The 23,606-nt window shown below is 46.1% G+C and overlaps 1 protein-coding gene across 4 annotated transcripts in view; it reads left to right on the forward strand.

Moving 5' to 3' along the window:
- The window catches only part of LOC139238099 (zinc finger protein ZFP2-like), a 34,810-nt gene that overhangs the window by 5,506 nt on the left and 5,698 nt on the right, over nt 1–23,606 (forward strand). The window contains exon 2 of one of the 4 annotated variants that reach the window (XM_070867459.1): nt 13,750–14,303. The gene's annotated coding sequence lies outside the window, so the exon portion shown is untranslated. The other 3 variants (XM_070867460.1, XM_070867453.1, XM_070867458.1) reach the window with 3 other exon arrangements.

A 23,606-nucleotide genomic window follows, 5' to 3' on the forward strand; every position in this document is an offset into this window, starting at 1 on the left:
AAAATGACTGAACATTAGTCCCAGTGTAGCCTGTTATGAATGTGTGTGTATTTTAATGTGGCTCACGTCATTGCTCATGTCTGCTGCAATTGTGTAGAAAGGGGATGCATAAAGAGATGGTCTTTGTATGGAAAAGTAAAATAAGGAAATGGTGTCTGTTTGTGATAGTAGCACAGTCTTGTCACAGTCAGAACAATGCACAGATATCCTTGATATTATTTAGAAAGAGAGATGAGGTCCAGCAGATAGATTTTAGGGAGCTAGGAAAGAGATTAAAAAGCACGACCTCAAAGGTAGTAACATAGAAAATAGGTGCAGGAGTAGGCCATTCGGCCCTTCGAGCCTGCACCGCCATTCAATGAGTTCATGGCTGAACATGCAACTTCAGTACTCCATTCCTGCTTTCTCGCCATACCCCTTGATCCCCCTAGTAGTAAGGACTTCATCTAACTCCTTTTTGAATATATTTAGTGAATTGGCCTCAACACCTTTCTGTGGTAGAGAATTCCACAGGTTCACCACTCTCTGGGTGAAGAAATTCCTCCTCATCTCGGTCCTAAATGGCTTACCCCTTATCCTTAGACTGTGACCCCTGGTTCTGGACTTCCCCAACATTGGGAACATTCTTCCTGCATCTAACCTGTCTAAACCTGTCAGAATTTTAAACGTTTCTATGAGATCCCCTCTCATTCTTCTGAACTCCAGTGAATACAAGCCCAGTTGATCCAGTCTTTCTTGATATGTCAGTCCTGCCATCCCGGGAATCAATCTGGTGAACCTTCGCTGCACTCCCTCAATAGCAAGAATGTCCTTCCTCAAGTTAGGAGACCAAAACTGTACACAATACACCAGGTTTGACTCACCAAGACCCTGTACAACTGTAGTAACACCTCCCTGACCCTGTACTCAAATCCCCTCGCTATGAAGGCCAACATGCCATTTGCTTTCTTAACCGCCTGCTGTACCTGCATGCCAACCTTCAATGACTGATGTACCATGACACCCAGGTCTCGTTGCACCTTTTCCTAATCTGTCACCATTCAGATAATAGTCTGTCTCTCTGTTTTTACCATCACATTTATCCACATTATACTTCATCTGCCATGCATTTGCCCACTCACCTAACCTATCCAAGTCACTCTGCAGCCTCATTGCATCCTCCTCGCAGCTCACACTGCCACCCAACTTAGTGTTATCCGCAAATTTGGAGATACTACATTTAATCCCCTCGTCTAAATCATTAATGTACAATGTAAACAGCTGGGGCCCCAGCACAGAACCTTGCGGTACCCCACTAGTCACTGCCTGCCATTCTGAAAAGTACCCATTTACTGCTACTCTTTGCTTCCTGTCTGACAACCAGTTCTCAATCCACGTCAGCACACTATCCCCAATTCCACGTGCTTTAACTTTGCACATTAATCTCTTGTGTGGAACCTTGTCGAAAGCTTTCTGAAAGTCCAAATACACCACGTCAACTGGTTCTCCCTTGTCCACTCTACTGGAAACATCCTCAAAAAATTCCAGAAGATTTGTCAAGCATGATTTCCCTTTCACAAATCCATGCTGACTTGGACCTATCATGTCATCTCTTTCCAAATGCGCTGCTATGACATCCTTAATAATTGATTCCATCATTTTATCCACTACCGATGTCAGGCTGACCGGTCTATAATTCCCTGTTTTCTCTCCCTCCTTTTTTAAAAAGTGGGGTTACATTGGCTACCCTCCATGCCATCGGAACTGATCCAGAGTCTATGGAATGTTGGAAAATGACTGTCAATGCATCCGCTATTTCCAAGGCCACCTCCTTAAGTACTCTGGGATGCAGACCATCAGGCCCTGGGGATTTATTGGCCTTCAATCCCATCAATTTCCCCAACACAATTTCCCGACTAATAAGGATTTCCCTCAGTTCCTCCTCCTTACTAGACCCTCTGACCCCTCTTATATCCAGAAGGTCGTTAGTGAATACCGAACCAAAGTACAGTATCACACGTTTAAGAAAAAATCCACGCACAAGCATCTTCCGCCCTTCAACATGTAGTCCAGGACCTGGAATATTAGGTCCTTCATTGAAACACCTGTGAACTCATCCCTTTTTGGCATGGAAGCAAGTCATCCTCGATTAGAGGGGGTGCCTATGATGATGATGAGGTTTAAACTAGGTATGGAAAAAGACAGGGAGCAATCTAGAGTAAAAATAATTAATTGCAGGAAGGAAAATTTCAATGGGTTGCGAAAAGATCTGGTCCGGGTAAATTGGAATCAAAGATTGGCAGGCAAAACCGTAATCTAACAATCCGCTGCCTTTAAAGAATAGATGGTTCGGGTGCAGTCGAGGTACATTCTCACTAGGGGAAAAGTTAGGGCAACTAAAGTCAGAGCTCCCTGGATGACAAAAGTGATAGAGAGTAAGATGAAGCAGAAAAAGTACGCGTATGACAGGTTGAGAATACAAGTGAGAATCCGGCTGAATATAGAAAGCACAGCGGAGAAGTAAAAAAGAAAATAAGAGGGGCAAAGAGAAAGTATGAGAATAGATTGGCAGCTAACATAAAAGGGAATTCAAAAATCTTCTATATAAATAATAATGGGTAGTAAGAGGTTGCTTAGGGACCAAAAGGGAGACGTATGCATGAAGGCAGAGGCCATGGCTGAGGCACTAAATGAGTACTTTGCATCTGTCGTCACCAAGGAAGAAGATGCTGCTAAAGTCATAGTGAAAGAGGAAGTACTGGATGATATAATTGATGAAGAGAAGATATTAGAAAGGCTGGTTGTACTTCAAGTAGATAAGTCACCAGGACCGGATGGGATTCATGAGGGAAATTAAGGAGGTAATCGCGGAGGTACTGGCAATAATCTTCCATTCCTCCTTAGGTACGGGGGTGGTGCCAGAGGACTGGAGATGTGCAAATGTTACATCCTTGTTTAAAAATAGAGTGTAAAGATAAATGCAGCAACTACAGGCCAGTCAGTTTAACCTCGGTACTGGAGAAGCTTTTAGAAACGATAATCAAGGATAAAGTTAACCGTCACTTTGACAAATGTGGATTAATTAAGGAAAGCCAGTACGGATTTGTAAAAGTCAATTCATGTTTCACTAACTTGATCGTGTTTTTTGATAAGGTAACAAAGAGGGTTGATGAGGGCAATACGGTTGATGTGGTGTACATGGATTTCCAAAAGGCGTTTGACAAAGTTCCACATAATAGGCTTGCCAGCAAAGTTGAAGGCCATGGAATAAAAGGGACAGTGGTAGCATGGATACAAAATTGGCTAAGTGACAGGAAACAGGTTGTTTATTGGTTGGAGGGAGGTAGTGTTCCCCAGGGTCGGTATGAGGGCCACTGCTTTTCTTGATTATGTATCTTGATATGGAAGAAAGGTCGAGAAGCAGAGGACATGGATTTAAGCTGATTGGCAAAAGAACCAAAGGTGAAATAAGAAAAATTATTTACACAGCGAGTGGTTAGGATCTGGAATGCACTGCTCGAAAGGGTGGTGGAGGCAGACACAATTTTAGCTTTCAAAAGGGAGTTTGATAAGTATCTGAAGGAACAACAAATGCAGGGCTACAGGAAAGGGCAGGTGAGTGGGACTAGCTGAGAGTCGGCACAGGCTCGACGGGACGAATGGCCTTCTGCGCTGTAACCATTTTTAATGACTTAAACTTGTGTGTAGGGCATAATTTCAAAATTTGCAGGTGACACAAAACTTGGAAGTATAGTGAACAGTGAGGAGGATAGTGATAGACTTCATAGAAACATAGAAAATAGGTGCAGGAGTAGACCATTCGGCCCTTCTAGCCTGCACCGCCATTCAATGAGTTCATGGCTGAACATGTAACTTCAGTACCCCATTCCTACTTTCTCGCCATACCCCTTGATCCCCCTAGTAGTAAGGACTTCATCTAACTCCTTTTTGAATATATTTAGTGAATTGGCCTCAACACCTTTCTGTGGTAGAGAATTCCACAGGTTCACCACTCTCTGGGTGAAGAAATTCCTCCTCATCTCGGTCCTAAATGGCTTACCCCTTATCCTTAGACTGTGTCCCCTGGTTCTGGACTTTCCCAACATTGGGAACATTCTTCCTGCATCTAACCTGTCTAACCCCGTCAGAATTTTAAACGTTTCTATGAGGTCCCCTCTCATTCTTCTGAACTCCAGTGAATACAAGCCCAGTTGATCCAGTCTTTCTTGATAGGTCAGTCCCGCCATCCCGGGAATCAGTCTGGTGAACCTTCGCTGCACTCCCTCAAAAGCAAGAATGTCCCACCTCAGGTTAGGAGACCAAAACTGTACACAATACTCCAGGTGTGGCCTCACCAAGGCCCTGTACAACTGTAGCAACACCTCCCTGCCCCTGTATTCAAATCCCCTCGCTATGAAGGCCAACATGCCATTTGCTTTCTTAACCGCCTGCTGTACCTGCATGCCAACCTTCAATGACTGATGTACCATGACACCCAGGTCTCTTTGCACCTGCCCTTTTCCTAATCTGTCACCATTCAGATAATAGTCTGTCTCTCTGTTTTTACCACCAAAGTGGATGACCTCACATTTATCCACATTATACTTCATCTGCCATGCATTTGCCCACTCACCTAACCTATCCAAGTCGCTCTGCAGCCTCATAGAGGACATAGAGGAAATTTAATGCAGAAACGTGCAAAGTGATACATATAGACAGGCTAAGTGAGCGGGCAAGAACATGACAAATGGAATATAATGCGGAAAAATGTAAAGTTATCAACTTTGGTAGAAAAAATAGAAAAACAGTGAGAGATTGAGAAATGTTGATGTTGAAGCACCTGGGTGTCCATGTACATGAAACTCTTTTTGGAGTTCATCTGCAAAACAAAAAAACATTAAACGGTGCCACCCGACCTGGGTGACACTCCAGACATTTACAAGGCCCTTTTTTTTCCCCCCCCTTTTTTTTGTTTTTTTTTTGTGTTTTTCTTTTTTTTGGTTTTTTTTTGGGCACTAAAATCACATTTTTCCCCAGTGCCCCCTATAAAAGGGAAGGGGGACACTAAAAGCTGTCCATGTACATGAAACTCTTTTGAGTTCACCTGTGAAAACATAAAAAACAATAAACGGTGCCACCCGACCTGGGTGACACTCCAGACATTTTCAAGGCCCTTTTTTTCCCCCCTTTTTTTTTTGTGTTTTTCTTTTTTTTTTGGTTTTTTTTTTTGGGCACTAAAATCACAATTTTCCCCAGTGCCCCCTATAAAAGGGAAGGGGGACACTAAAAGCTGTCCATGTACATGAATCGCTGAAAGTTAACATGCAGGTGCAGCAAGTAATTAAGAAAGCAAATAGTATATTGGTATTTATTACAAGAGGATTTGAGTAAAGATGGCTTACTGCAATGATATCATCATCATAGGCAGTCCCTCGGATGACTTGCTTCCACATTAAAAATTAGTTCTCAGATAACTGGTAAGTCCAATGTGGGAACTACAGTCTCTGTCGCAGATTGAAAGGACGTTGGTTGAAGTGCTGGTTTGTTGAAGAGCTTGGGTTGTCATGCGCTCCTTCCGCCGTTTGCGCTTGGTCTCGCTTGCTCCCGGCAAAGAGACTTGAGGTGTTCGTCGCCTTCCCGATTATTCTCTTCCACTTTGAGCGATCGCACCAGGGATTCCAGGGTGTCGGTGGAGATGTTGAACTTCTTCAAGGAGGTCATGAGGGTGTCTTTGAAGCGTTTCCTCTGCCCACCTTGGGCTCGTTTGCCGTATTGGAGCTCCGATTAGAGCGCTTGCTTTGGGAGTCTCATATCGGGCATACGGACGATGTGGCCCGTCCATTGGAGCTGATCGAACGTGGTCAATGCTTTGATGCTGGCCTGAGTGAGAACACTGACGTTGGTGCACCTATCCTGCCAATGGATTTGCAGGATCTTCCAGAGGCGGCATTAGTGGTACTTCTCCAGTGCTGTATATAGTCCATGTCTCAGAAGCATATATGAAGGCAAGTATCACTACTGCTTTGTAGCCCATGAGCTTTGTGCCGGTTTTAAGGTTCTGGTCTTCAAACACTCTCTTCCTTAGGTGACCAAGGACTGCGCTGGCATACTGAAGGCGGTGTTGGAACTAGTCATCGATATCTGCCCTTTTTGACAGTAGGTTCCCGTGGTATAGAAAATGTTCCACGTTGTCTAAGGCCTCATCGTGGATTTTGATAATCGGGGGGCCAGTGCTGTGTGACAGGGGCAGGTTGATAGAGGACCTATGTTTTACGGATGTTTAGTGTAAGGCCCATGCTCTTGTACGCTACGGTGAATGTGTTGACAATGGTTTGGAGTTCATCCTCTGAGTGAGTGCAGATGCACGCGTCATCTGCATATTGTAATTCGATGACAATGATCTAGTCTGAAGGCGACGGAGGTTAAACAATATCCCATTTGTTCTATAGATTATCTCCACTCCGGCAGGAAGCTTACTGACGGTGAGATGTAGCATTGCAGCAAGGAAGATCGAGAAGCGCGTTGGTGCAATGACACAGCCTACTTCATCCCGGTTCGTACATGAATTGGGTGTGTGGTGGATCCGTTGGTCAGGATCACGGCTTGCATGTTATCATGAAGCAAGCAGAGGATGGTGACATTTTTAAAGACAGACGAATTTGAAGAGGACGCTACATAATCGCTCACGGTTGATGGTGTCAATTTGACAGGTCAAAGAAGGCCATGTACAGAGCTTGGTGTTCCCTGCATTTCTCTTGAATTTGTCGCGCGGTGAAGATCATGTCCGTTGTGCCCCTTAGTGGGTGGAATCCACATTGCGATTCTGGGAGGAGCTCTTCTGCCACAAGGAGAAGGCAGTTGAGGAGTATTCTTGCGATAATTTTCCCTGTGGTAGATAGCAGGAAAATTCCTCTGTAGTTACCACAATCGGACTTAATCCCCTTTCTTGAAGATAATCAGGATTATGGCGTCTCTGAGATCCCCTGGCATGCGCCTCCTTCCAAATAAGAGAAATGACCTCATGTATTCGCACTAATTATGCTTCTCTACCATGTTTTAGTGCTTCGGTGGGTACTCCATCTGCTCCTGAGGCCTTGTTGTTCCTCAGTTGTCGAAAGGCCTTTTTAACCTCATGCAGGGTTGGGGTTGTACTGAGATGGTGGCGCGTAGCATGCTGTGGGATGAGTCAAGTACACTCACGTCGAAGACAGAGTCTCGGTTAAGAAGCTCTTCAAAGTGCTCCTTCCAGCGAGCACTGACTGCCTCTCTGTCCTTGATGAGAACTTCTTCGAACACAGTGGGGTAGGACCTTGGATGCTTGGACCGTAGATGGTCTTTCATCATCATCATCATCATAGGCAGTCCCTCGAAATCGAGGAAGACTTGCTTCTTAACATGAGTTCTTAGGTGGCTGTACAGTCCAATACGAGAATCACAGTCTCTGTCACAGGTGGGACAGAGGGAAGGGGTGGGTGGGACTGGTTTTCCTGCGCTTGATTACTGCATGCTCTCGGCTACAAGATTCGAGAAGCTCAGAGCCCTCCCGGATGCATTTCCTCCACTTAGGGCGGTCTTTGGCCAGGGACTCCCAGGTGTCAGTGGGGATGTTGCACTTTATCAGGGAGGCTTTGAGGGTGTCCTTGTAACGTTTCCGCTGCCCATCTTTGGCTCGTTTGCCGTGAAGGAGTTCCGAGTAGAGCGCTTGCTTTGGGAGTCTCGTGTCTGGCATGCGAACTATGTGGCCTGCCCAATGGAGCTGATCAAGTGTGGTCAGTGCTTCAATACTGGGGATGTTGGCCTGGTCGAGGACGCTAATGTTGATGAGTCTGTCCTCCCAGGGGATTTGTAGGATCTTGTGGAGACATCGTTCTCCAGCTTGAAGAAATCCATGCTCGTCGATGCAATTATATAGGGCCCTGGTGATACCACACTTGGAGTATTGAGTACAGTTTTTATCTCTTACCTAAGGAAGGATATACTTGCCATAGAGGGAATGCAATGAAGGTTCACCAGACTGATTCCTGGTGGTGGGGGCAGAGATTGTGCTATGTGGAGAGATTGAGTAGACTAGGCCTATCTTCTCTAGAGTTGAGAATAATGAGAGATGATCTCATTGAAACATACAAAATTCTTACAGGGCTTGACAGGGTAGATGCAAGGAGGATGTATCCCCTGGCTGGGGAGTCTAGATCCAGGGGTCACAGTTTCAGAATAAGGGGGTCAGCCATTTAGGACTGAGTGATGATTCTTTAGAATTCTCTACCCCAGAGGGCTGTGGAAGCTCAGACAGAGATCAATAGATTTTTGGATATTAAGGAATCAAACGATATGAGAATAGTGCAGGAAAGTGGAGTTGAGGTAGTCGATCAGCCATGATCTTATTGAATGGTGGAGCAGGCTAGAAGGGCCAAATTGCCTACTCCTGCTCCTAATTCTTATGTTCTTATTTTGATAGGGAGAACGTGAAGAGGCAATATAAACTAAAGGGTACAATTTTAAAGTGGGTGCATGAACAGAGGGACCTGGGGGTGGGTATATGTGCACAAATCATTGAAGGTAGCAGGGCAAGTTGATAAGAACATAAGAATTAGGAACAGGAGTAGGCCATCTAGCCCCTCGAGCCTGCTCCGCCATTCAACAAGATCATGGCTGATCTGGCCGTGGACTCAGCTCCACTTACCCGCCCGCTCCCCGTAACCCTTAATTCCCTTATTGGTTCAAAATCTATCTATCTGTGATTTGAATACATTCAATGAGTTAGCCTCAACTTGGGCAGAGAATTCCACAGATTCACAACCCTCTGGGAGAAGAAATTCCTTCTCAACTCGGTTTTAAATTGGCTCCCCCGTATTTTGAGGGTGTGCCCCCTAGTTCTAGTCTCCCCGACCAGTGGAAACAACCTCTCTGCCTCTATCTTGTCTATCCCTTTCATTATTTTAAATGTTCCTATAAGATCACCCCTCATCCTTCTGAACTCCAACGAGTAAAGACCCAGTCTACTCAATCTATCATCATAAGGTAACCCCCTCATCTCCGGAATCAGCCTAGTGAATCGTCTCTGTACCCTCTCCAAAGCTAGTATATCCTTCCTTAAGAAAGGTGGCCAAAACTGCACGCAGTACTCCAGGTGTGGCCTCACCAATATCCTATACAGTTGCAGCAGGACCTCCCTGCTTTTGTACTCCATCCCTCTCGCAATGAAGGCCAACATTCCATTCGCCTTCCTGATTACCTGCTGCACCTGCAAACTAACTTTTTGGGATTCATCGAGGAGGCGGCAGCGGGCGGTCGAGGGGGTCGTTCAACCTGACTGCCTGCCTCTCTTCCGCTCTTACATCCGGTCCAGGGTGTCCTTGGAGATGGAGCACGCGGTGTCCACCGGTACGCTCGCGGCCTTCCGCGAGAGGTGGGCACCGGAGGGACTGGAGTGCATCATCACGCCCGGCAACCAAATTTTAATTTGATTTTACGTTTTAAAGTTAATTTGTTTTAATTGCCGGTGCTTTTAGTGTCCCCTTCCCTTTTATAGGGGGCACTGGGGAAAAATTGTGATTTTAGTGCCCAAAAAAAAAAACCAAAAAAAGAAAAACACAAAAAAAAACAAAAAAAGGGGGGGAAAAAAAGGGCCTTGTAAATGTCTGGAGTGTCACCCAGGTTGGGTGGCACCGTTATTGTTTTATGTTTTCACAGGTAGACTCTAAAAGAGTTTCATCGAGGAGGCTCAAGCACGTGGGGAGATCCCGTCCGAACTGACCCCCGTCCGGACGGAATTCCTCATTGGCGCCAAACCCCGGAACCTCCCTCGGGGGCCGGCGCCTCACAACTTGAGCCGCCTCGGGGAAATCCCCTCCGTGCCTTTCAGTTCCGCGCGGAGGGGTTTCCTGTACGGGCTGCTCCTGCACACCCTCAACTTTGCCATCCTCGCCGGCCGTCCGGACACGCCATGGCGTACCATCTTGCCGTCCGGAGGAGGCGGGAGTCCCCGATGGAGGGCACTCTACGCAGGGGTCCTCCCACTATTCATCGGGGACTTGGCCTGGAGGGTAGTGCACGGAGCAGTGCCGTGCAACAAATTTTTAAGTCGGTTCACGGACTCCCAGGCCGCCTGCAATTTCTGCGGTCTGGAAGAGTCCGTGTTCCATGTTTTTATGGAATGCACAAGGTTGCAGCCCCTGTTTTATTATTTGAAGGGGCTGCTCCTGAAATTCTGGCTGCACTTCAGTCCCACTCTCCTGATCTTTGGGCACCCTGTGCGGAGGGGAGCGGGTAGGTCCGAAGGCCTCCTCGTAGGACTGCTCCTGGGCACGGCCAAGGGTGCCATCAGCCGGTTCAGGCAGCGGGCGGTCGAGGGGGTCGTTCAACCTGACTGCCTGCCTCTCTTCCGCTCTTACATCCGGTCCAGGGTGTCCTTGGAGATGGAGCACGCGGTGTCCACCGGTACGCTCGCGGCCTTCCGCGAGAGGTGGGCACCGGAGGGACTGGAGTGCATCATCACGCCCGGCAACCAAATTTTAATTTGATTTTACGTTTTTAAGTTTAATTTGTTTTAATTGCCGGTGTTTTTAGTGTCCCCTTCCCTTTTATAGGGGGCACCGGAAAAATTGTGATTTTAGTGCCCCAAAAAAAAACAAAAAAAAAAGAAAAACACAAAAAAAAACAAAAAAAGGGCCTTGTAAATGTCTGGTGTGTCACCCAGGTCGGGTGGCACAGTTTAATGTTTATGTTTTGCAGGTAGACTCTAAAAGAGTTTCATGCACAAGGACTCCAAAAGAGTTTCATGCACAAGGACCCCCAGGTCCCTCTGCGCTGCAGACTGTTGTAATTTCTCCCCATTCAAATAATATTCCCTTTTATTGTTTTTTTTTCTCCCCCAAGGTGGATGACCTCACATTTTCCAACATTGTATTCCATCTGCCAAACCTTAGCCCATTCGTTTAACCGATCTAAATCTCTTTGCAGCCTCTCTGTGTCCTCTACACAACCCGCTTTCCCACTAATCTTTGTGTCATCTTCAAATTTTGTTACACTACACTCTGTCCCCTCTTCCAGGTCATCAAAGCACACAGGATCCTGGGCTTCATAAATAGAGGCATAGAGTGCAAAAGCAAGGAAGTTATGAGGAACCTTAAAAGAACATAAGAACATTGACTTTTTCCCTGATGTCACCTTTGTCACTGATGCCCCAGAGTACCTTTGTTACGCTCTCTGCCCCTTCCTGACCCACTCTGCTTATTTTTACCCCAAACTCTGCTCTTGACATTTCACAAACCAGAGCCTTGACATTTCTTTTGCTGTTTTTAAATTTACTCTTCCCTGAATTTATGGCTTCTAGTTAATGACCCACTCGCCAGAGGGAATGTTTTTTCCCTATTTACTCTATCAAAACCTTTCATTACCTTGAACGCCGCTATTAGGTCACCTCTTAACCTTCTCTGTTTCAAGGAGAACAGTCCTAACTTTTCCAACCTCTCCTCATAACAAGTCCTTCATCCCTGATAAATCTCTTCTGTACTCTTTCTAAGGCCCTTGCATCTTTCCTGATACGTGGTGACCGGAATTCTCCACAATACTCCAGCTTGAGGCTTAACCAGTGATTTATAAAGTTCTAGCATGTTCTCTTTGCTTTCATATTCTATTCCTCTATTTATTAACACAATTAACCCACTATTCAGCAAGGCGAATGCTCGGCCCCCTTGGGCAGGAACCAGGAGGAGAGAATGTTGTGAATTTCTATCCTGGACTCAGTGATGACTTTTGTAAACTCCTGTTACAGGCTGAGAGAGAGGGTGCATTTACAGACCGCAAACTCAAACCAAACATCAGCGAGATCACATGTGACTGCAGGGGTTGGATTCTGCTGTTAATCACAACCAGGACTGAACCATGTTCATTCTGGCAGTTGAGGATTGTTTCTGCTGATATTAATAACCCTATAACTGGGCTGGGGTTTAACATTAAACATAGAAAATAGGTGCGGGAGTAGGCCATTCAATAAGATCATGGCTGATCATTCCCTCGGTAACCCTTTCCTGCTTTCTCTCCATACCCCTTGATCCCTTTAGCCGTAAGGGCCATATCTAACTCCCTCTTGAATATATCCAATGAACTGGCATCAACAACTCTCTGCGGCAGAGAATTCCACAGGTTAGCAACTTTCTGAGTGAAGAAGTTTCTTTTCATCTCAGTCCTAATTGACCTACCCTTATCCTAAGACTATGTCCCCTGGTTCTGGACTTCCCCAACATCAGGAACATTCTTCCCGCATCTAACATGTCCAGTCCCATTCTGCATATATAGCTGATTCTCGGGCTTCACTGTTTCTTTAAGACCCGCTATTCAATCTTTCCTCTTAATTAAGGGAAGGGTGGGATGGTTAGGGACCAAAAGGAGATATTCTTGTGGAGGCAGAGGGCATGGTTGAGGTTCTAAATGAGTATGTTGCTTCTGTCTTCACTAGCAGTAAATGAGGAGATAGTCTCGATATTGCTTAGAATAAAAATACATAGAGGAGGCACTTAAAAGGTTGGCTGGCCTCAAAGTAGAAAACACCCGGATGGATGGGATGCATCCGAGGTTACTGAGGGTAATAATGGTTGAAATTGCGGAGGCTCTGTCCACAATCTTCCTTAGATATGGGGGTGGTGCCAGAGGACTGCAGAATTGCAATTACAGGCAACTCTCGATTATCCGGGTCCCTCGGGGATTGGGCTATGCCGGGTAAACGATTTCTCCGTTAGAGCGAGTTGATATTATAAAGTTAAAACTTCAATGAATAAATACTGTGCAATCAGCTACAAACAGTAACAAGGCAGTTAAGTATTCACCAGACTGATTCCCGGGATGGCGGGACTGACATATCAAGAAAGACTGGATCAACTGGGCTTGTATTCACTGGAGTTCAGAAGAATGAGAGGGGATCTCATAGAAACGTTTAAAATTCTGATGGGTTTAGACAGGTTAGATGCAGGAAGAATGTTCCCGATGTTGGGGAAATCCAGAACCAGGGGTCACAGTCTAAGGATAAGGGGTAAGCCATTTAGGACCAAGATGAGGAGAAACTTCCTTCACCCAGAGAGTGGTGAACCTGTGGAATTCTCTACCACAGAAAGTTGTTGAGGCCAATTCACTAAATATATTCAAAAAGGAGTTAGATGAAGTCCTTACTACTAGGGGGATCAAGGGGTATGGCGAGAAAGCAGGAATGGGGCACTGAAGTTGCATGTTCAGCCATGAACTCATTGAATGGTGGTGCAGGCTCGAAGGGCCGAATGGCCTACTCCTGCACCTATTTTCTATAAGTATGGACATTACCAGCATGCATGCAGGTGGCCTCGAGAAGGAGATTGTCTAGCACGGGGTTTTAGTGCCCGATACCTTCCTGAGCAGAAAGGATTCCGACGTCAGCGGCGGCCACAAGAGACAACGGCTGAAGCAGCGCGCACACACAACACGGAATTTTAAATGCCGTTACAATGTTTTCCTGTTGCATCCGTGTGCGGATAATCGAGAGTTGCCTGTATTAAGAAAACGGGAGATGGATAAATTGGGCAACTACAGGCCAGTCAGTTTATCGGGAGGCGGGAGAAGATATGGAAGCGGATGTTCCATAGACAGTGAAGTTGAGGTTGAAGATCAGCCATGATCTTATTGAATGGTGGAACAGGCTCGAAGGGCCTTATAGTCAACTCCTGCTCATAATTCTTATGTTCGTATAGAAATTAGAATTATATGTTCTGAATTAGTGATGACTTTTGTAAATTATTTTCACAGGGTATAAGGGGAAAGCATGTAAATGGAAAATTCAAATCAAACATCACATCAAGATCTGACAATCACTCAATTCATCAGGACCTGAATATCATCATCCTTTGAATGTGCAAGGAGAAATATTTACTTTGGTGTCCGTTGGAAAAGATTTCAAACATCGGTGTGACTGGAGAATCATCGAAACACACACACACACACGAGTGAGAGTGTTCCAGTGCACTAACTGTGGAAAGAGCTCTAACCAGTTACACAGCCTGAAAAAACATCACACCAGTCACGTGTACTGTGTGTGGATGAGGCTTCAACTGATCGTCCAGCCAGGAGAGAGACAAGGACAACCGCATCATGGAGAAATGTGGGGACTGTTGGAAAGGATTCAATTAACTGTCCCTGCGAGAAACTGGGGAGAGGCTGTTCACCTGCTCCTTCTGTTGGAAGGGATTCACTCAATTGTCCAGTATGCCGACATGCCAGAGAGCTCACAATAGGGAGAGGCCGTTCACCTGCTCCGTATGTGGAAAGGGATTCACTTGTTCATCCAACCTACTGACACAACAGTGAGTTCACAATAGGGAGAGGCCATTCACCTGCTGTGTGTGTGGGAAGTGATTCACCACTTTGTTCCACCTTTGAGACACCAGCGAGCACTGGTCCAATTCTGCTGTTATTGCTGACTCATGACTCAGCCCAGGTTCCCCCGAGCCATATGGGTGGAATCACTGACGGCTTGTGGTAGAGCCAGTGTCGCAAGACTGATACCAGCTAGGAATGTGCTGGTTAACAAAACCGTATCGGTGGTTACGGTCTGGTCACCGATGAACCAAATCCCCTTTACTCACCACTACAACAGGTGATGGAGACTCACAATCTGCACAGGGTGGGGAAGGAACTGAGGATATGTGGCTTTCTATGCCATCAACTTTAATGTGAAAAGTTCAGGCCCCAACACAGATCCCTGCAGTAACCACTCGTCATACCTGCCCATTGTCCCTACTCTCTGTCTCCTGCCACACAGCCAATTTCCTAACTAGGTCAATAATTTTTCTTAACTAAGGTTGAAACCCATGGAATTTAACAGTAACTTATGCAGGACTTTATCAAATGCCTTCTGGAAGTCCATATACAGAACATCCATAGACATTCCCCTGTTCACTACTTTCAGTCACAGAGCTGGACCTTGCCATGCCTGATCCAGGTCAGTGAGGTACATGTAAAACCTGCTTGGCTACCTTGTACAAAGAGTACTGCTTCCTGAACGTTAAAGTTTTGATATGACCTTAAAATAGAAGACACTCACTTCATAAACTTACATACATGCTGCATTACACTTGTCTCAGCAGTGGGCGAAGCAGGTGGCAGAGGTCCCGCCCCTTGTGCCCTACGATTGATTGGAGGACCCCCCGCCACCTCAGTTCTCCAAGCTCCCCATTGGTCGGAGCTCACGTCAGTCACCGTCGTGGAGTTGATCACGTGGCCCAGCCCGGTTTTGTGCAGAAGACAACGTGCTATGGCCGCGCAATCCATTCCACTCGGTACCGGGGGCTGTTCGGACATTTCGGTTTGTATTTTCTTTTCATTTATCTCCCCGCTATTTATATAAAACAAAATCATAAAACTCAAGTTCCCGCCGGTGATCCGGGCTCTCAGGTGAGCATGCGCGGTGTGGGCCGATCGCCTGTGGAGCAGGAGAGACCGGGGCTTCACTGCCCCTGGGCTGTGAAAGTGCAGCATGAAATAACCTGTTCTTCTAACGGGTTTTTGAGCAATTTACCCACCCCCAAAATGTTAATCTTTTAATGAAAACAGAACAACTTTTGAGAAAACAACATGAGTGCGAGCAGCAAGAGTCCAGGGACAGCGGAGAAGCCTACACAGGCCCAGCAGCGTCGTTCGGAGAGGCGGGAGTGCGAGCAGCAGGAGTCCAAGGGCAGCAGAGACCTATAAAAGGCCCAGCGTCGTTCGGAGAGGCGGGAGTGCGAGCAGCAGGAGTCCAAGGGCAGCAGAGACCTATAAAAAGCCCAGCGTCGTTCGGAGAGGCGGGAGTGCGAGCAGCAGGAGTCCAAGGGCAGCAGAGACCTATAAAAAGCCCAGCGTCGTTCGGAGAGGCGGGAGTGCGAGCAGGGGACAACAGACCTATAAAGACCAGCGGGAGAGAAAAGACAAAAAAAGGAGAAAGAAATCGAAAGGTGACGTCACAGCCAAGGGGGTAAGTGATTGGCTGGTGATTGGTGAGTAGCTTTTCTTTTACTTTACTATATCAGTAAGTAACCTTTAGCATTGCTGTTGCCAAATTAAGTTAATCTAGGGGTTAAGTCATGGCAGGAGAGCTCGGACATGTGTTATGCTCCTCCTGTACTATGTGGGAAGTCAAGGATGCCTCCGGTGTCCCTGACAACTATGTGTGCGGGAAGTGTATCCGCCTCAAGCTCCTGACGAACCGCATTGCGGAACTGGAGCTGCAGGTGGATTCACTCTGGAGCATGCACGATGCTGAGAATGATGTGAATAGCACATTTAGTGAGTTGGTCTTACAGCAGGTAAAGAGTTCATAGCCAGATAGGGAATGGAAGACCAACAGGAAGAACAGTGCAAGGAAGGTAGTGCAGCGATCCCCTGCGGTCATCTCCCTGCATAACAGATACACCGCTTTGGGTACTGTTGACGGGGATGACTCATCAGGGGAGGGCCGCAGCAGCCAGGTTCATTGCACCGTGGCTGGCTCTGCTGCACAGGAGGGCAGGAAAGAGAGTGGGAGAGCTATAGTGATGGGGGATTCAATTGTAAGGGGAATAGATAGACGTTTCTGCGGCCGCTACTGAGACTCCAGGATGGTATGTTGCCTCCCTGGTGCAAGAGTCAAGGATGTCTCGGAGCGGGTGCAGGACATTCTGAAAAGGGAGAGTGAACAGCCAGTTGTCGTGGTGCATATAGATACCAACGATATAGGTAAAAAAACAGGATGATGTCCTACAAGCCGAAGTTAGGGCGCTAGGAGTTAAAAGTAGGACCTTAAAAGTAGTTATATCAGGATTGCTACCAGTGCCAAGTGCTAGTCAGAGTAGGAATCGCAGGATGGCTCAGATGAATATGTGGCTTGAGCAGTGGTGCAGAAGGGAGGGATTCAAATTTCTGGGACATTGGAACCGGTTCTGGGGGAGGTGGGACCAGTACAAACCGGACGGTCTGCACCTGGGCAGAACGGAACCAATGTCCTTGGGGGAGTGTTTGCTAGCGCTGTTGGAGAGGAGTTAAACTAATATGGCAGGGGGATGGAAACCTATGCAGGGAGATAGAGGGGAATAAAATGGAGACAGAAGCAAAAGATAGAAAGGAGAATAGTAAAAGTGGAGGGCAGAGAAACCCAAGGCAAAAAACAAAGGGCCACTTTACAGCAGAATTCTAAAGGGTCAAAGTGTGTTAAAAAGACAAGCCTGAAGACTGTCTCAATGCGAGGAGTATTCGGAATAAGGTGGACGAATTAACTGCGCAGATAGCAGTTAACGGATACGATGTGATTGGCATCACGAAGACATGGCTCCAGGGTGACCAAGGCTGGGAACTCAACAGCCAAGGGTACTCAGCATTTCGGAAGGATAGACAGAAAGGAAAAGGAGGCAGGGTGGCGTTGCTGGTTAAAGAGGAAATTAATGCAATTGTAAGGAAGGACATTAGCTTGGATGATGTGGAATCGGTATGGGTGGAGTTACAGAATACCAAAGGGCAGAAAACGCTAGTGGGAGTTGTGTACAGGTCACCAAATAGTAGTAGTGAGGTTGGGGACAGCATCAAACAGGAAATAAGGGATGTGTGCAATAAAGGTACAGCAATAATCATGAGCATGTTAGTTTAACTCCTCCCCAACAGCACTAGCAAACACTCCCCTGAAGACATGGGTTCCGGTCCTGCCCAGGTTTGTACTGGTCCCACCTACTTTTTAATTTAGCTCCTAGCTCCCTAAATTCGTCTCGTAGGACCTCATCCCGTTTTTTACCTATATCGTTGGTACCTATATGCACCATGACACCTGGCTGTTCACCCTCCGTTTTCAGAATGTCCTGCACCCCCTCAGACATCCTTGACCCTTGCACCAGGGAGGCAACATACCATCCTGGAGTCTCGGTTGCTGCCTCAGAAACGCCTATCTAATCCCGTTACAATCGAATCCCCTATCACTATAGCTCTCCCACTCTTTTTCCTGCCCTCCTGTGTAGCAGAGCTGCCCATGGTGCCATGAACTTGGCTGCTGCTGCTCCCTCCTGATAAGTCATCCCCCTCAACATTCCAAAGTTGGTTCAGCTGCAGGGGGTGGGGGAGAGGAAGAAGAATGGAAGAGCTATAGTGGTAGGGGATTCAATAGTCAGGGGAACAGACAAGTGTTTTTGTGGTTGCAGACGTGACTCCAGGATGATATGTTGCCTCCCTGGTGCTAGGGTCAGGGATGTCACTGAGCGACTGCAGGGCATTCTGAGGAGGGAGGATGAACAGCCAGAGGTCGTGGTTCATGGCGGGACCAATTACCTAGGTAGAAATAGGGATGAGGTCCTGCAGGCAGAGTTTAGGGAGCTAGGAGAGAGATTAAATATCTGGACTTCAAAGATAGTAATCTCCGGATTACTCCCGGTGCCACGAACTAGTGAGTACAGAAATAAGACGACAGAGCAGATGAATGCGTGGCTGGAGAGATGGTGCAGGAGGGAGCGGTTTAGTTTGCTGAGGCATTGGGACCGCTTCTGGGGGAGGTGGGACCTGTACAAGCTGAACGGGTTGCACCTCGACAGAGCCGGTACTAATATCCTTGTGGGGGGGGGTTTAAACTAGCTTGGCAGGGGGATGGGAACCTGAGAATAGATTCAGTAGGGAGGGGAGTAAAGTTGGAATTAGAAAGCAAAAGTGAAGAAAGTGAGTTTGAAGGACAGAGGAACCAAGCAGGGGCCACACTACATCATAATTCTCAAAGGACAAAGGGTGTTAAAAAAACAAGCCTGAAGGCTTTGTGTCTTAATGCAAGGAGTATCCGTAATAAAGTGGATGAATTAATTGTGCAAATAGATGTTAACAGATATGATGTGATTGGGATTACAGAGACGTGGCTCCAGGATGATCAGGGCTGGGAACTCAACATCCAAGTATATTCAACATTCAGGAAGGATAGAATAAAAAGAAAGAGGTGGGGTAGTATTGCTGGTTAAAGAGTAGATTAATGCAATAATTAGGAAGGACGTTAGCTTGGATGATGTGGATGATGAGTCCACGGCCAGATGAGCCATGATCTTGTTGAGTGGCGGAGCAGGCTCGAGGGGCTAGATGGCCTACTCCTGTTCCTAATTCTTATGGAATCTATATGGGTAGAGCTGCAGAACACCAAAGGGCAAAAAATGTTAGTGGGAGTTGTGTACAGACCTCCAAACAATAGTAGTGATGTTGGGGAGGGCATCAAACAGGAAATTAGGGGTGCATGCAATAAAGGTGCAGCAGTTATCATGGGTGACTTTAATATGCATATAGATTGGGCTAACCAAACTGGAAGCAATACGGTGGAGGAGGATTTCCTGGAGTGCATAAGGGATGGTTTTCTAGACCAATATGTCGAGGAACCAACTAGAGGGGGTGCCATCTTAGACTGGGTGTTGTGTAATGAGAGAGGATTAATTAGCAATCTCGTTGTGCGAGGCCCCTTGGGGAAGAGTGACCATAATATGTTGGAATTCTACATTAGGATGGAGAATGAAACAGTTAATTCAGAGACCATGGTCCAGAACTTAAAGGAGGGTAACTTTGAAGGTATGAGGCGTGAATTAGCTAGAATAGATTGGCGAATGATACTTAAGGGGTTGACTGTGGATGGACAATGGCAGACATTTAGAGATCACATGGATGAACTACAACAATTGTCTGGCGTAAAAATAAAAAAGGGAAGGTGGCTCAACTGTGGCTATCAAGGGAAATCAGGGATAGTATTAAAGCCAAGGAAGTGGCATACAAATTGGCCAGAAATAGCAGCGAACCCGGGGATTGGAAGACATTTAGAACTCAGCAGAAGAGGACAAAGGGTTTGATGAGGGCAGGGAAAATAGAGTACGAGAGGAAGCTTGCAGGGAACATTAAGACAGACTGCAAAAGCTTCTATAGATACGTAAAGAGAAATAGGTTAGTAAAGACAAACGTAGGTCCCCTGCAGTCAGAATCAGGGGAAGTCATAACGGGGAACAAAGAAATGGCAGACCAATTGAACAAATACTTTGGTTCAGTATTCACTAAGGAGGACACAAACCTTCCGGATAGAAAAGGGGTCAGAGGGTCGAGGAAGAAGGAGAAACTGAGGGAAATCCTTATTAGCCGGGAAATTGTGTTGGGGAAATTGATGTGATTGAAGGCTGATAAATCCCCAGGGCCTGATGGTCTGTATCCCAGAGTACTTAAGGAGGTGGCCTTGGAAATAGCGGATGCATTGGCAGTCATTTTCCAACATTCCATAGACTCTGGATCAGTTCCTATGGCTACCCTCCACTCCAATGTAACCCCACTTTTAAAAAAAAAAGGAGGGAGAGAGAAAGCAGGGAATTACAGCCTGACATCGGTAGTGAGTAAAATGATGGAACCAATTATTAAGGATGTCATAGCAGCGCATTTGGAAAGAGGTGACATGATAGGTCCAAGTCAGCATGGATTTATGAAAGGGAAATCGTGCTTAACAAATCTTTTGGAATTTTTTGAGGATGTTTCCAGTAGAGTGGACAAGGGAGAACCAGTTGATGTGGTGTATTTGGACTTTCAGAAGGCTTTCGACAAGGTCCCACACAAGAGATTAATGTGCAAAGTTAAAGCACATGGGATTGGGGCTAGTGTGCTGACGTTGATTGAGAACTGGTTGGCAGACAGGAAGCAAAGAGTTGGAGTAAATGGGTACTTTTCAGAATGGCAGACAGTGACTAGTGGGGTACCGCAAGGTTCTGTGCTGGGGCCCCAGCTGTTTACATTGTACATTAATGATTTAGACGAGGGGATTAAATGTAGTATCTCCAAATTTGCGGATAACACTAAGTTGGGTGGCAGTGTGAGCTGCGAGGAGGATGCTATGAGGCTGCAGAGTGACTTGGATAGGTTAGGTGAGTGGGCAAATGCATGGCAGATGAAGTATAATGTGGATAAATGTGAGGTTGTCCACTTTGGTGGTAAAAACAGAGAGACAGACTGTTATCTGAATGGTGACAGATTAGGAAAAGGGGAGGTGCAACGAGACCTGGGTGTCATGGTACCTCAGTCATTGAAGGTTGGCATGCAGGTACAGCAGGCGGTTAAGAAAGCAAATGGCGTGTTGGCCTTTATAGCGAGGGGATTTGAGTACAGGGGCAGGGAGGTGTTACTACAGTTGTACAGGGCCTTGGTGAGGCCACACCTGGAGTATTGTGTACAGTTTTGGTCTTGAGGAAGGACATTCTTGCTATTGAGGGAGTGCAGTGAAGGTTCACCAGACTGATTCCCGGGATGGCGGGACTGACCTATCAAGAAAGACTGGATCAACTGGGCTTGTATTCACTGGAGTTCAAAAGAATGAGACGGGATCTCATAGAAACGTTTAAAATTCTGACGGGTTTCGACAGGTTAGATGCAGGAAGAATGTTCCCAACCAGGGGTCACAGTTTAAGGATAAGGGGTAAGCCATTTAGGACCGAGATGAGGAGAAACTTCTTCACCCAGAGAGTGGTGAACCTGTGGAATTCTCTACCACAGAAAGTTGTTGAGGCCAATTCACTAAATATATTCAAAAAGGAGTTAGATGTGGTCCTTACTACTAGGGGGGTCAAGGGGTATGGCGAGAAAGCAGGAATGGGGTATTGAAGTTACATGTTGAGCCATGAACTCATTGAATGGCGGTGCAGGCTCGAAGGGCCGAATGGCCTACTCCTGCACCTATTTTCTATGTTTCTACCCACAGCCCTCTGCGGCAGAGAATTCTAAAGATTCACAATCCTCTGAATGAAGAAATTCCTCCTCATCTCTGTCTTAAATGGCCTACCCCTTATCCCGAGACTGTCCCCCCCTAGTTCTAGACATTCCAACTAGAGGAAACAACCTCTCAGCATCCACCCTGTTAATCCCCTTCAGAATCTTGTATGTTTCAATATGATCATTTCTCATTCTTCTAAACTCCAGACTTTTGGATTATCTTTTATATTGGCTCCCATTCTATTCTCATACCTTCTCTTTGCCCCCCTTACTTTATTTTTCACTTTTCCTCTGACCTTTCTATATATAGCCTGATTCTCAGATGTATTAGCAACCTCACATCTGTCATATGTGCTGCTTCATCATATTCTCTATCTGTTTTGACATTCAGGGAGCTCTGACTTTAGTTGCCCTGCCTTTCACCCTGGTGGGAATGCACCTCAACTGTACCTGAACTATTTCCTCTTTAAAGGCAGACCATTGTTGCATTACAGGTTTGCCTGCCAATTTTTGATTCCAGTTTGCCCAGGCCAGATCCGTTCTTATCCCACTGAAACTGGCCTACCCCCAGTTAAACATTTTTACTCGATTGCTCACAGTCCTTTTCCATAGTTAACCTAAACATTATGATACTATAAAGAAAGAAAATAAAGACTTGCATTCATATAGTGCCTTTCATAACCTCAGGGTGTCCCAAAGCCCCTTACAGCCAATTAATTACTTTTGAAGTATATCACTTGTAATGTGGGAAACGTGGCACCAATTTGCACACAGCAAACTCCCACAAACAGCAACTTGATAATGACCAGATAAACTTGTTTTTTTAAATGTTGACTGAGGGATAAATATTGGCCAGGACACCGGGGATAACTCCCCTGTTCTTCTTCGGAATAGTGCCGTGGGATCTTTTGCGTTCACCTGCGAGAGCAGACGTGGCCTTGGTTTAACGTCTCATCCAAAAAACGGCACCTCCAACAGCACTCCCTCAGCACTGCACTGAAGTGTCAACCTAGATTTATGATCACTTCCTTAAGTACTCTGATGCAGACTATCAGGCCCTGGGGATTATATCGGCCTTCAATCTCATCAATTTCCCTAACGCAATTTCCTAACTAATAAGGATTTCCTTCAGTTCCTCCTTCTCGCTAGACCCTCGGTCCCCTAGTATTTCCGGAAGGTTATCTGTGTCTTCCTTAGTGAAGACAGAACCAAAGTATTTGTTCAATTGGTCTGCCATTTCTTTGTTCCTTATTATGAATTCACCTGATTCTGACTGCAAGGGACCTACATTTGTCTTCACTAATCTTTTTCTCTTCACATATCTATCGAAGCTGTAGCAGTCAGATTTTATATAACCTTATAACCAGGAATATTTAATACCCAATCCGGCCCTTTGAACCTCTTCTTCTTAGGCAGTTCCTCAGAGTCAAGGATGACTTGAACCAGGTCTGTTAGTGCCACAACATCATGTTTCCATGTGGCTATTTGTGCCTGCAGCTCACTTACCTTGTTTACTACGCTTTGTGCGTTCACATGCATACACTGTAAACCCATCTTAGACCATCCTGTATTTTCTTTTAGTTGGGCCCCACTTAATAACCTCACTATTTCTTACTTTAGCGTTCTCTGCCTCTCCCAATCCTTTGAGCACTTTATTTCCCCTTTCTAATGTTACATCCTGGTGCCCATCCTCCTGCCAAATTAGTTTAAACCCTTCCCAACAGCACTAGCAAACTTCCCCAAGAGGATAAGAACATAAGAATTTGGAGCAGAAGTAGACCACCTTGCCCCTCGAGCCTGCTCTGCCATTTAATAAGATCATGGCTGATCTGATCTTGGATTCAGCTCAACTTCTCTGCCTGCTCCCCATAACCCTTTACTCCCTTATCACTCACAAATCTGTGTCTACCTCC

The sequence above is a fragment of the Pristiophorus japonicus genome, chromosome 2 (genome assembly GCF_044704955.1).
Source record: "Pristiophorus japonicus isolate sPriJap1 chromosome 2, sPriJap1.hap1, whole genome shotgun sequence".
NCBI classification, from domain to species: Eukaryota; Metazoa; Chordata; class Chondrichthyes; family Pristiophoridae; genus Pristiophorus; species Pristiophorus japonicus.